Consider the following 13852-nt stretch of genomic DNA (forward strand, 5'->3'; position numbering starts at 1 on the left):
GTTGACCTCTGCCATTTGGGGGAGCATGGCCAACAGGAAGCATGTGTACGCGTTGACATTGTTCCTCATTGTATGTTGCCTTGGTTAACAGAGAGTCACTATGTATCAAACTGAAAAACAATGTCGACGATTAAGTAAGGTGCCGTTGAAGTATGTCTTCACTTGAAGAGGTAATCAATTAGAAAATATTAGAAATTGAAGTATGACAAATTTATACATTCAGTTGAAACTCATTTTAAAACTATTCATCCCTAAACTGAACAATTAGGTTTCACACAATCTATTTCTGATTCAACTCGATTCCAGTCCATCCCTCGAAGGACATTCGAGGGATACAGAGGTAAGGCTCCTTGTATGCTGATGAGGGTGACTGTACTTAATGCCAAGAGTGGCTGCGGGTTTGGAAATTTACACTGTACAAAATTCTGGAGTAGTTCTCATTGGAATAAACAACCATACTGTAAATTGAGGGATCATTTAAGAAGCGATTATTGCTGGGACCTAATCCTTTGGTGTCACTAAACGGATTTATTATGGACATTGTGGCACAGGCTCTTCAAGACTTTGGTCCAACACACATGCTTCCTCTCTCCACCTAGCCATGCATTGGAACCCTGTCCCTGGCATCTCATCTGGTCTCCTATTTTGGTGATATGCCTTCATGATTTTGTCCTGCTTTCAGTCAAAACCAGTTTAATGCTTAAACAGAGCCTTTCGATTAAATAGTTTAGTGATTGAGTGTAATAAAACACGAGTAATAGAAAAACAAGTATGAGATCGATATATTTATTAGCTCATTTGTAGCAATGTGAAAACACATTTTCTGTGAGTTAAAACAGTTTAATTTAAAAATTATGTTTTTCATAGCAAAACGTAGGAAAGCGGGGCGAGGGTTGAAAGTTGGCAATGTATGGGAGGCAGTAGCATAGATATATCATAACCATATGTATGTGAGGTATGACAAGTGACAACCGGTCCATCTGGTAACACTAGTCATCCACAGAGCAATTCATATTGATGCATAATAAAGGCAGCCTGCCACGAAATGCATGGCAAATCCAGCCAAATGCCACATCTCATGTAGGTTGACGCACCTCCTTAATTGCACGTGGTATTCCCCAAGGAACCCCCCACATTCCTGGGTGCATAAGATAAGCGGCCAGACATGAAAGCAGGTAAAACGTAAATGTGTTTAGTTCAAAATCAACCTTTGAGTAGCAACATTTCAACCGTTTAGTGCGGCTTCGTAGATTCCGCCTTTTCCACTTGGAGTTGCTAGGGTGGTGAGCAAACCAGTTTAATTATTGGGGAAGAGTCCAATTTAGCCAGGTTATTATGTTCTGTATTTCCACATTCAATGTTGACGAGGGAGAGTGCATACCAATGTTATACATCTCCTTCAAAGTACTGCACACAAATGGGCAGAAATTATTTATGGAAGGATCGGTAGGTAAATAGGTGTTCAAGTACACCATTAGATTTATTGCAAGACCTGTATTGTGAATTGAATCAGCAAACCTCTTTGGTTAGTGACAAAATAAGCTCGGGGGAGTGTAGTTGGTGCTATGCTTGAAGACGTCCACCGCAGAAAATTGATTATATCCTAGAGAAGGGCCCAAGACATTTGGACGCAGAGAAGAGTTTGACTGGGGACTAGATTTGGATCGGGAAAAAGTGTCCGACAGTCGCAAATGGCAATTTGTTCCTTTTGGACAAATTGTTTAAGTAGGAGCCAAGGTGGAGGTTTTGTGTGAAATGTTTTGCAAATTGTGCATTTTAAAGAATGTTTGTTGACTAACGCTGCTCAAAACGAATAGCTGCCCAGTGAAGTAACTCATGAAACTGGCCCACTTCGGCCGGAAAAAAGTCCCACCTTGGCCAAAATAAACTGGCCCACACTAGTATCTAAGGCCTGGCCTTTGGCCTTTACCCCATTACCCCATGAGCCAGTCTGAGACTGATGCAGAGGAACAAGGTTTCTCTGTGAAAAAGGATGCTTCATCAAGGACTATATCGCTTTATGCTGTCAAAACTTGGGAATCCTCTTAAAACAGTTTCAGTATTTGAAAGCTTACATATTTAGTACATTTTCGGTAATAAAAAGTCTTACTGCAGTCTTAATCTCTTCATTTTGACCAATAGGATCTATGATGGAGCGAGTGAGGGGGTTCAATAAACTTGATGACTTAGACACTGGGATCACAGGGAAAATCAAATCGGAATATAATCTGAGAATTTCAAAAAGGGAAACTAGCAGACCTTTGCAACCACAGTCTGCTTCTCCACTCTGCTCCAAACCTCCCCACTTGTCTTGAGAGACCTAAGAAAACAACACAAAAGAAATAAATCTGTCCCAGGCTAAGGCATGTATAAATCGCACCACATCTGTGGACGCATGCTGGAGGCATGGCTCCTGATTCATGCACTCTAGAATACAGCTATGGCTATGACAAATCTGGTCTAGCGGTTTGCATAGCCGTCCACACTGAAACCCCTGACGTACCTCAAAACCTGCGCCATTAGCATACAGCGAACACCTACGTAACCATTCGGTCTAGCTGGGCACACATAGAGTATTCCCCACTAGAGCTCCATCTTAAACCAACAACAGCAGCCACCCACGTGCCTGACCTCTGGATTGCTTACTGTGGCCCAGCCAGCACTCCTAAATCCTAACCTGGCAAAATGCACACACGCATCTTAAAGTTAAATCTTTGAATCTCCCATATATGGACTTCAGTCATTCCAACCACAAATGATGACTACAACACAATACACCTCATCTTTTTTTTTCTCCAAAGCCTGCTGCCATACATTCCTTCTAAAACTCCTAGTCGCTACTTTCTGAATATATTATGTATACATTTACTGATGCACACCATCTTCTGATAACTGCTTTTTGTTCAAATTTATGGAATTAGTGATAGTTGTTAAGTGATGTTGCTTGCAAAAGCCACAGATGGCTAGGGTTCTGTTGGCAATTCATTTTCTTTTTAGTCTCTTATAGGCTTCGTGGCTCCCCATTTTTGTTTTTTCTCCCCAAACGTGATGCTCAAATGGAGGATCTGGTCAGGTTTTCCCAGTCGGAGTTCCAAGGCTCCATCTTAGACCCACTAGCCTTCACCCTCACCCCTGTCCTTCTTGATAAACTAAAAAGGTGGTACCCACATTTTCTTCACCTTTCCTATTTTCAACCCCCAGCCTCTCCTCTTGCATCTCTCTGATTTTACTTTCCTTTCTAATGCATAACCTTTCTAAGACTGAAATAATCTATCCCCCCAGTCTCCTGACACCCCCTCTGACAACCTATCACTATCCGCAAGGCCCATAACGTTGTGGGCCTCCTTGAAACTGATTGAAAACTCCAATTCAAAACTGCCCTTTACTGCTGCTAGTCTTAACCTCCATAACATCAGAAGAATCTGACACATGACCTACCACTCACAAACTCCACCCTCATACCCATTAAGTGGATGATGGAAGAGAAGGGCATCCCTGCCAGCAGGGGGAGCAGCTTGAGTGACAGCCTGTGTAGCCTATTGGAGAGTCGGGACACCTCCCTGCATGGCAGCTACAATAGTTTGCAAGACTGCAGTGATGGACTGGACGGGATCTCGGTAGGAAGTTACCTGGACACTTTAGCCGACACCATCCCCGGCCATTTTACTCCTTCGGATTTCGACCAGTTCAGCAATGTCTCGGTGATAGACGATCCAACGGAGAGTCAATCCTTACACAAGCATACCAGAAATGACTCTGATGAGTACCTCTGCTTTGGTTAATAAGAAACGGTCAACAAAGAACTTGAGTACATAATGTCGACTTGCCATCTAAGCTGCTATTGGGTTTTGTGCAGTTGGCAACTTTCATCATCATCCTATGTGCTATAGTTTGGTGATACATTGTTGTGACCATGGTTTGTTTACTGTACACGCTTTTTAACCTGCACAGAGAAACTTACATTTTCCTTTTCTCCCAGCAGTATTACATCCTGCCTCCTGCGGCTACCTTCGGCAGAGCCAATTTAACTCCTATTTACCACACTAGACCCAGCTTGACTACCAACAATTCCGGGAAGCTCTAAAGATTGAGCAATGTGTGCAAGCAGAGGATCAAGAAGGTTCATAGTCTTGCAGATGGGGTGACTTCACACTTTGAGCCTGATTCATGGAACGTTTTCCTATGGGATTGCGCCATTATAAAACACTTCCAAGAATCTGGCCCTTTGTCTAATTAAAGTCTTTATACGAGAATCTATCGCAACCTGAATATTATTCACTGGTTTGAGATTATATTTTGACGAAACCACTGGATCCGCAAAAGTGAATCGACTCAAAACTCTGAAAGAGAAGAAATAGGTCTAAGACAAATGTAGCATTCTGCCCAGTCCAAAGTAAAAAAAAATAAAAAAACAGCCGGCCATGGGCTACATGATGTATAGAGGCAGCTGGCCGGTCTAGCAGCTGTTGCAGTATTCTCCTGCTGTATAATTTGTCCTGTCCTTCAGGCACATGAATTCTTAAAGTCAAGATTCTACTTTCAGGTTAATCCCCGTGAGTCTTTTTTGGGTATGTTTGTAATTTATTTCATTAACTTTATTCTCAAATTAAAGGAAAGAAATATTTTTAAAATGTAGTATCAGGGATTGAATTTTTGGTATTTTTCTTAATGAAAATAAAACTGCCTCTGGTACCTGATTCTTTCAGTTCTTTTCCTGGTGCTGATTTTTGCCTATTTGATGACAGTCTTGTGTTTATTTTAATTTGCAAAGCACTCCAGTACCGAAGCTAGATATTAGTTAATGATTATCCCATGAGGAATCCTGGATTACAAATGAGGCAGTAGTAAAAGCCTAAATGGTTAATTAGTCAATGGGATGTGCGTGTGTGGGTGAGTGTGCGTGCGTGTGTGTGGAAGGTCAAGGTATTGCGTCAAAGTAGTTGAGGTGTTGCTAGCGAGGGATCTTTTTTTCTTTAGAGCAAATTTATAAAACAAACAGAACTTGTGGTCATTTGCTGCAAGTATAAATCAGAATCTGGTGATAATGAGCAGGTTTTGGTGATTTAGTATCATGCAAGCAACCTCTTTTCCTCCATTGCCTGGCCCAAAACATTTGGTGCCAGTGCAAGAAAATCAACAAGTCATTACAGTAAAATTAAAGCCACAACTCCTCTACAAAGAAAATACAACATTGGTATAAAATGATTAAATTGCTTTTAAAGAAAAAAAGGCAGAACTTATTAAAAACATATGACAAACGGAGGAATCGAACCTGTTCAAATCACGTGTGAATATCTGGGTTGCAAGGATGCAAACTACACTGAGGTTAAAGTATTGTTGAGATAATAAATAGAGTTGGCATCTTGTACAGGATTAACATTGGCTCGGGGTACATTTCGGTGTTCAGCGGTGAGATGGCTGGAGAGTTAGGAGACTCTGGATGCTTGAATAATGTCGGAATAATTCTAGGCCACATCTGGGGAGATTTCGAATTTTAGGGGAATAAATATTGAATTTGAAAAAGAGATGATTAGCAGCAAGCAGTTCCAAATTGAAGTGCAACGCCTGCAGATAGCCTGAACATTAAACATCTTCCGGCCTGAGCGCATCGTCCAGGGCAATGATGAGGCGGTCATGATGAGGCAACCCATTATATTTTGATGGCTTCCCCTATTTTAGAGAAACTTACATTTCGGCACTTGTACTAATGGGCCAGTGTACATTCGATTAATCTGCCGGCTAGAAAAACTATTGTACAGCACCGTTAATATCCTGGAGAGATTCCAATGATGACCTTCCTTGTGTTGAAGAGGGTTCTTCGCAACGCTTCTCAAATACCAGCTTTAAAAGTTATTGGCTGTTTTTCAGATTAACAAATGAATTCTTCTAGAGTCCCATATCCGATAGAAATAGAACCCAGGATATGTTACCTTGGTATTGGTCGAGATCAACATGGCTGCGCCTAGTTTGGTTTTGAAACGTTAGTCTTTAACATTACTAAACCGGGCCCGAATGGTTGTCTCAGAGTGCTGAAGTGGTAAGTCTTTGTTGAACGCATAGCCATCTGTGACGAGGTCCTCTCTGACTTTAATCATAACGCAACCAATTCGTACAGATGGGAGCGGCCTGTAATTACACCTATATGTAAGTGGTGTTGACAAACACCACTGCATGGAATGGAATGCTATGATTTACTCGAGTTCCACTGCCCATGTCGCACGGATCTTGTAATTGAATATGTTATCTTGAAGTTGTCATGGCACCACCACCAGTAATGACCTTTATAAGTAGCCTTTTGTCGATTCTGCTTGATCCCTGTACTTAAATGACGAAACACCTCAATATAAATCATAACCTTCAACTGTGTAACATGTTTTTAATATTTTGTGAAATGAGGTACGTTGCATTAAAACAAAAAACACACCTTAAGTTACATATACTAGAATATAGCTTCAGATGACATACAGTCCAGATCCCGGCAATGCATGCGGTACAGAATGCTTAGCCTGTTGCTACTTACCAACACAAGTAGAAACACAAGTAGAAAGAACTGTGGGCTTTGACTCCAGGAAACGATTGTTCTAGGAGCGCAAACTGAAAGCAGCCGCAGTTCAACAATGTTACTGTCTTTCATCTTTCTAATACATTTTACAGGTAGATTTCTGAAGCGATAACAGTTGTTACTCATCTGATATGGGTTGTTTTTAAATAATTACCTTGAGACAAAACCTTAATTTTGAAACTCCAAGGTTATCCAGTAAAGTTCACTAGCTGCCCACACAATATAACTGTAACAGAAAGTAATCAACTGCTGTCAGAAAGGTCCCCGTTGACCTCTGCCATTTGGGGGAGCATGGCCAACAGGAAGCATTTGTACGCGTTGACATTGTTCCTCATTGTATGTAGCCTTGGTTAACAGAGAGTCACTATGTATCAAACTGAAAAACAATGTCGACGATTAAGTAAGGTGCCGTTGAAGTATGTCTTCACTTGAAGAGGTAATAAATTAGAAAATATTAGAAATTGAAGTATGACAAATTTATACATTCAGTTGAAACTCATTTTAAAACTGTTATGAAGTGACTTCCAGACTTTCTTAGTTTCTTCTTAGGTTTATTACAGGAACTTAGATTACAGTTACATGAAGATAAATAATAGAGAGTGTGGACTATATATATATAAAGCACTGGCCCCATCACCCAGGCAGGGGAGCTCTAACTGCCTCAGTATGGAACCTTCATATAAACATTCCACCATTCACACAGTGACATTCCATGTGACATCACAGGCTCACAGCAAGACAGTATTACACAGACAGCCACTACATAACACATCTCCTTTCCTTACCAGACACACACACAGAAGGTCACTACCCAACACATCTCCTTTCCTTACCAGACACTCACACAGGAGGTCACTACATAACAAAAACTATTCATCCCTAAACTGAACAATTAGGTTTCACACAATCTATTTCTGATTCAACTTGATTCCAGTGCATCCCTCGAAGGACATTCGAGGGATACAGAGGTAAGGCTCCTTGTATGCTGATGAGGGTGACTGTACTTAATGCCAAGAGTGGCTGCGGGTTTGGAAATTTACACTGTACAAAATTCTGGAGTAGTTCTCATTGGAATAAACAACCATACTGTAAATTGAGGGATCATTTAAGAAGCGATTATTGCTGGGACCTAATCCTTTGGTGTCACTAAACGGATTTATTATGGACATTGTGGCACAGGCTCTTCAAGACTTTGGTCCAACACACATGCTTCCTCTCTCCACCTAGCCATGCATTGGAACCCTGTCCCTGGCATCTCATCTGGTCTCCTATTTTGGTGATATGCCTTCATGATTTTGTCCTGCTTTCAGTCAAAACCAGTTTAATGCTTAAACGGAGCATTTCGATTAAATAGTTTAGTGATTGAGTGTAATAAAACACGAGTAATAGAAAAACAAGTATGAGATCGATTTATTTATTAGCTCATTTGTAGCAATGTGAAAACACATTTTCTGTGAGTTAAAACAGTTTAATTTAAAAATTATGTTTTTCATAGCAAAACGTAGGAAAGCGAGGCGAGGGTTGAAAGTTGGCAATGTATGGGAGGCAGTAGCATAGATATATCATAACCATATGTATGTAAGGTATGACAAGTGACAACCGGTCCATCTGGTAACACTAGTCATCCACAGAGCAATTCATATTGATGCATAATAAAGGCAGCCTGCCACGAAATGCATGGCAAATCCAGCCAAATGCCACATCTCATGTAGGTTGACGCACCTCCTTAATTGCACGTGGTATTCCCCAAGGAACCCCCCACATTCCTGGGTGCATAAGATAAGCGGCCAGACATGAAAGCAGGTAAAACGTAAATGTGTTTAGTTCAAAATCAACCTTTGAGTAGCAACATTTCAACCGTTTAGTGCGGCTTCGTAGATTCCGCCTTTTCCACTTGGAGATGCTAGGGTGTTGAGCAAACCAGTTTAATTATTGGGGAAGAGTCCAATTTAGCCAGGTTATTATGTTCTGTATTTCCACATTCAATGTTGACGAGGGAGAGTGCATACCAATGTTATACATCTCCTTCAAAGTACTCCACACAAATGGGCAGAAATTATTTATGGAAGGATCGGTAGGTAAATAGGTGTTCAAGTACACCATTAGATTTATTGCAAGACCTGTATTGTGAATTGAATCAGAAAACCTCTTTGGTTAGTGTTAACAACGTCCTTTGCCAAACAAAATAAGCTCGGGAGAGTGTAGTTGGTGCTATGCTTGAAGACGTCCACCGCTAAACAATTTCACGTTCTTCAACCAATAGTAACTTATTCAGGGCAATGGCCATGCCACTTTAAATTATATTATACCCAAATAATCTAGCCTCTAATCTATTTCTAAAATTGGATAACCTTAAAATTATATCCTGACCCCAGTAATTGTAAAGTGGCAAAAAATTGATTATATCCTAGAGAAGGGCCCAAGACATTTGGACGCAGAGAAGAGTTTGACTGGGGACTAGATTTGGATCGGGAAAAAGTGTCCAACAGTCGCAAATGGCAATTTGTTCCTTTTGGACAAATTGTTTAAGTAGTAGCCAAGGTGGAGTTTTTGTGTGAAATGTTTTGCAAATTGTGCATTTTAAAGAATGTTTGTTGACTAACGCTGCTCAAAACGAATAGCTGCCCAGTGAAGTAACTCATGAAACTGGCCCACTTCGGCCGGAAAAAAGTCCCACTTTGGCCAAAATAAACTGGCCCACACTAGTATCTAAGGCCTGGCCTTTGGCCATTACCCCATTACCCCATGAGCCAGTCCGAGACTGATGCAGAGGAACAAGGTTTCTCTGTGAAAAAGGATGCTTCATCAAGGACTATATCGCTTTATGCTGTCAAAACTTGGGAATCCTCTTAAAACAGTTTCAGTATTTGAAAGCTTTCATATTTAGTACATTTTCGGTAATAAAAAGTCTTACTGCAGTCTTAATCGCTTCATTTTGACCAATAGGATCTATGATGGAGCGAGTGAGGGGGTTCAATGAACTTGATGACTTAGACACTGGGATCACAGGGAAAATCAAATCGGAATATAATCTGAGAATTTCAAAAAGGGAAACTAGCAGACCTTTGCAACCACAGTCTGCTTCTCCACTCTGCTCCAAACCTCCCCACTTGTCTTGAGAGACCTAAGAAAACAACACAAAAGAAATAAATCTGTCCCAGGCTAAGGCATGTATAAATCGCACCACATCTGTGGACGCATGCTGGAGGCATGGCTCCTGATTCATGCACTCTAGAATACAGCTATGGCTATGACAAATCTGGTCTAGCGGTTTGCATAGCCGTCCACACTGAAACCCCTGACGTACCTCAACACCTGCGCCATTAGCATACAGCGAACACCTACGTAACCATTCGGTCTAGCTGGGCACACATAGAGTATTCCCCACTAGCGCTCCATCTTAAACCACCAACAGCAGCTACCCACGTGCCTGACCTCTGGATTGCTTACTGTGGCCCAGCCAGCACTCCTAAATCCTAACCCGGCAAAATGCACACACGCATCTTAAAGTTAAATCTTTGAATCTCCCATATATGGACTTCGGTTTGTTCAAATTTATGGAATTAGTGATAGTTGTTAAGTGATGTTGCTTGCAAAAGCCACAGATGGCTAGGTTTCTGTTGGCAATTCATTTTCTTTTTAGTCTCTTATAGGCTTCGTGGCTCCCCATTTTTGTTTTTTTCTCCCCAAACGTGATGCTCAAATGGAGGATCTGATCAGGTTTTCGCAGTTGGAGTTCCAAGGCTCCATCTTAGACCCACTAGCCTTCACCCTCACCCTGTCCTTCTTGATAAACTAAAAAGGTGGTACCCACATTTTCTTCACCTTTCCTATTTTCAACCCCCAGCCTCTCCTCTTGCATCTCTCTGATTTTACTTTCCTTTCTAATGCATAACCTTTCTAAGACTGAAATAATCTATCCCCCCAGTCTCCTGACACCCCCTCTGACAACCTATCACTATCCCCAAGGCCCATAACGTTGTGGGCCTCCTTGAAACTGATTGAAAACTCCAATTCAAAACTGCCCTTTACTGCTGCTAGTCTTAACCTCCATAACATCAGAAAAATCTTACACATGACCTACCACTCACAAACTCCACCCTCATACTCATCCAGCTAGCTCAAACCTTGCTTCATTCTCCTCGTTATTTTCCCTCTACTCTTTGGAAACCCTCAGCAAAATTCTAAATGTTGCTACTCCCGTTCTCTACAACCTCCAATTCCTCTCCTACTTTAGCTCATGGATTACATGCTATCCAGCTCTCCATTCACCAGAGATTGCTTTTCAAATTTCATTGCCTAGATTTTAAATATATCCATGGCCTAGCATTTGTGCTTATCACCCTCTACTATTCTTCACAGCCTTTGCACCAGCAGATTGTTGTCATGCATCCGTTTATGGATAGGGTTCGAGAGTATCCCCCAGAACACTTGTATGAAGATAGCAAGTTATTTTTACTAAAAAGAAAACCCAGGAGAATAGTATAATGCAACAGTTTCTGGGTGAGCTGAAAGAGTGGGGAGGAATGTTGCTGGGTATTCTTCCAAGGTTGAAATAAAAGCCAAGCAGTTATTACAGATGATGGGCAACAACCCTCCTTCCGGTCCCAGAAAGAGTTCATGAGCAGAAAATGTACTAGTAAGCCTCAAGTATCCACCTCCATGCATACATAGGGGGGTCTCACCGCAAGTGGATCAGGAGCAGGGTAAGGTCCTAGTAAGGCTCCAGAACCCACCCCCCTTGCATTTAATATCCAAGATAAGCACACTGGGGTACACAAGTGGATCGTGGGCAGGGGAAGTTCCCAGTAAAGCCCTTAGAACCCACCCCAGTGGAGAAATAGTACAACACAAGCAGTGAAGGGGTCGCACACACAAGTGGATCGGCAGCAGGGAAAATCCTAGTAAGGCTCTTTGAATCCACCCCAGCTGTAAAACAAGCAACCTAAAGCGCTGGGGGGGTCTCACAACACAAGTGGATCGGGAGCAGGGTATAAACCTAGTAAAGCTCTTTGAACCCACCCCGAAGAAATAACTATCCCACAAGCAGAGTGTGGGGGCTTCAAAAACACAAATGGATCAAGTGAGTAGAAAAAGCCAAATTCATTTCCAAGGACCACACCAAAAGGCTAAAACGCTTTCATGAACTGTAAACTACAAAACGCATGACCTAAAAACTAATTGGCTCAAAGAACCCTCCCTGAGGACCATCAAGTGAAATTGTGAACTATGGAACTATACTACTAATGTTGAAATTTGAAGTTAATAAAATACTCACTACATATATATTGTTCGGTGAGCACATTTTATTTTTTGGAACTGACATTATTTTCCAGTTTGGAAATGTATATTTCTTCCAGCAGATCATCCCTTCCTAAATTATCGAGAGTAGATAAGACTACATTAGCTAAACATATTGGGGGCCATTTCGTATGGGAGAGGGCAATTCAGGAATAACTGCAAGACATCATGTGTTTATGCTTTTCTTTACCTCTCTGCCCCATTTTCATTTGCTTTCGTAATGGAGAAGGGGCACAAAGTGGTGTTAAGATAGCCTGCATGCTTTCCTCCTCCATCTTGAAAGTCAATTATGGGGTTATTTTGTATAGGGTGGAGCAGGGTATGAAGGCATAAAAACACAGCGTAATGCTTTTACACTTTCATTTACCTGCCTCATTATCCTTTGTTTTCAAGGTGAAGGGGCACCCAGCAGTGCTAAGAACTCTTTTGTGCTTTCCTCCGTGAAACAAATGGATTGCTTTGGTATCCATCGCCATAAAGCACCTGCTAAAAGGGTATGGATTTCATAGGAACCTATTGGTAAATGCTGTCTGCAAAGTGTAGATTGCAGGAGAAATTTACTTTTTTACAAGATGGGCGAGTAAAAATAAAGAGTAAACGCAATTTTGCCTGGCTTTACTCCTTACATTTGCACCACACCTTCCAATTGCATACAGGGCACCCAACACCACGTAAGTGCTAATGTTGGCCATCCAGTGTATGCGATTTACACATGCTTTCAAATGAGCCCCATTGTGACAGAGGAAGGTATGGCACAGAAATCCTTTACTCAAAGCGAAAGTAGCGGGACCAAATAGCATTTTACCTGATATGTTTTAGAAGCTCACAGAGCCTGTAACGCTGCTTGTTCATATTGTGTTCAAATATATTTTGAATTGTTTTTAGTGCTTTCTGAATTTGACCGATACACATAATATAACCAATTTACAACCAGACAGGAGCCAATGTTATGTAATCATAAGAGCATGTCACACCAGGTACATGACAAAGTTAGCATACATTGTGAGTCAGGATCAGTATATTTGGGACTTTGGTTTAAATCAAGAAACTTTTCAAATGTTATTATATGTAGATTTCATGTTTGAATATTTCACAAATGGGAATGAGCAATGATGTGCTTTATGCCTTCTGCAAAATTATGAAAACCGACCTGGATTCAAATCCAGGGGTCAAAATCTGAAAGTTTGACATGAAACATTCCCTGGTTGTTTCTGTGAAACAAGTATGGAATAGGATACTGAGATGTAAGAAGCTTCTCAATTCCTAGATCAACCTCACAGGCCTGATCACGACCTCGGCGGTAACGCTAATGCTATTAGCGCGACCGCCATAGCCCCCGGCGCTAATAGCGCGGGATCACGAGTTGGGCGGACTTGGAAGTCCCCATTCCTCATTGAGCCCATTCGGGAATGCCCCATTCCCCATTGGGCTCAATGGGGAAAATTCACGCTCTTACCGCCGGCGGATTTCCCGCTGGCGGTAATAGCGCGAATTTTCGGTGGATTTCCCCCCAGCCAAGAGCTGGGGCGAAATCCGCCGAAGCAGACCCTTAAATCCGGCGGTAATAGCGCTACCGCCGGATTTAAGGGTTACCGCCGAGGTCGTGATCACGTACACATGTTATTTAATTGACAGCCCTCCCTTTTCATGACATTGCATATTTTGTGCCACAGGCAAACTATAATAAACCTTGATGAAGCTGCCAAAAAAACTACTACTAGGTTAAACCTATCAAAACTTTAAATTACACACTGAGGCACAGTCTTTAAGGGGGAACCAGTCAACATACCACTGAAAAGTGATCACGGTCATGTGATTATTTGTCGTTATGTCTGCATGGCAATTGAATCTCTCAGGGGGCAGGATGCGAGACAGACAGATGGCAGATTCCCAAAAGGGGAATGGAAAAGGGAGACTTTTTCTGTGGAATGCATATCCGTCTATCTCCCACTGAAACATATGAAAAGGAGCAAATTATTCCTCCATCAT

This window comes from Ambystoma mexicanum, chromosome 6p, assembly GCF_040938575.1.
Source record: "Ambystoma mexicanum isolate Mex_15411 chromosome 6p, UKY_AmexF1_1, whole genome shotgun sequence".
Taxonomy (NCBI): domain Eukaryota; kingdom Metazoa; phylum Chordata; class Amphibia; order Caudata; family Ambystomatidae; genus Ambystoma; species Ambystoma mexicanum.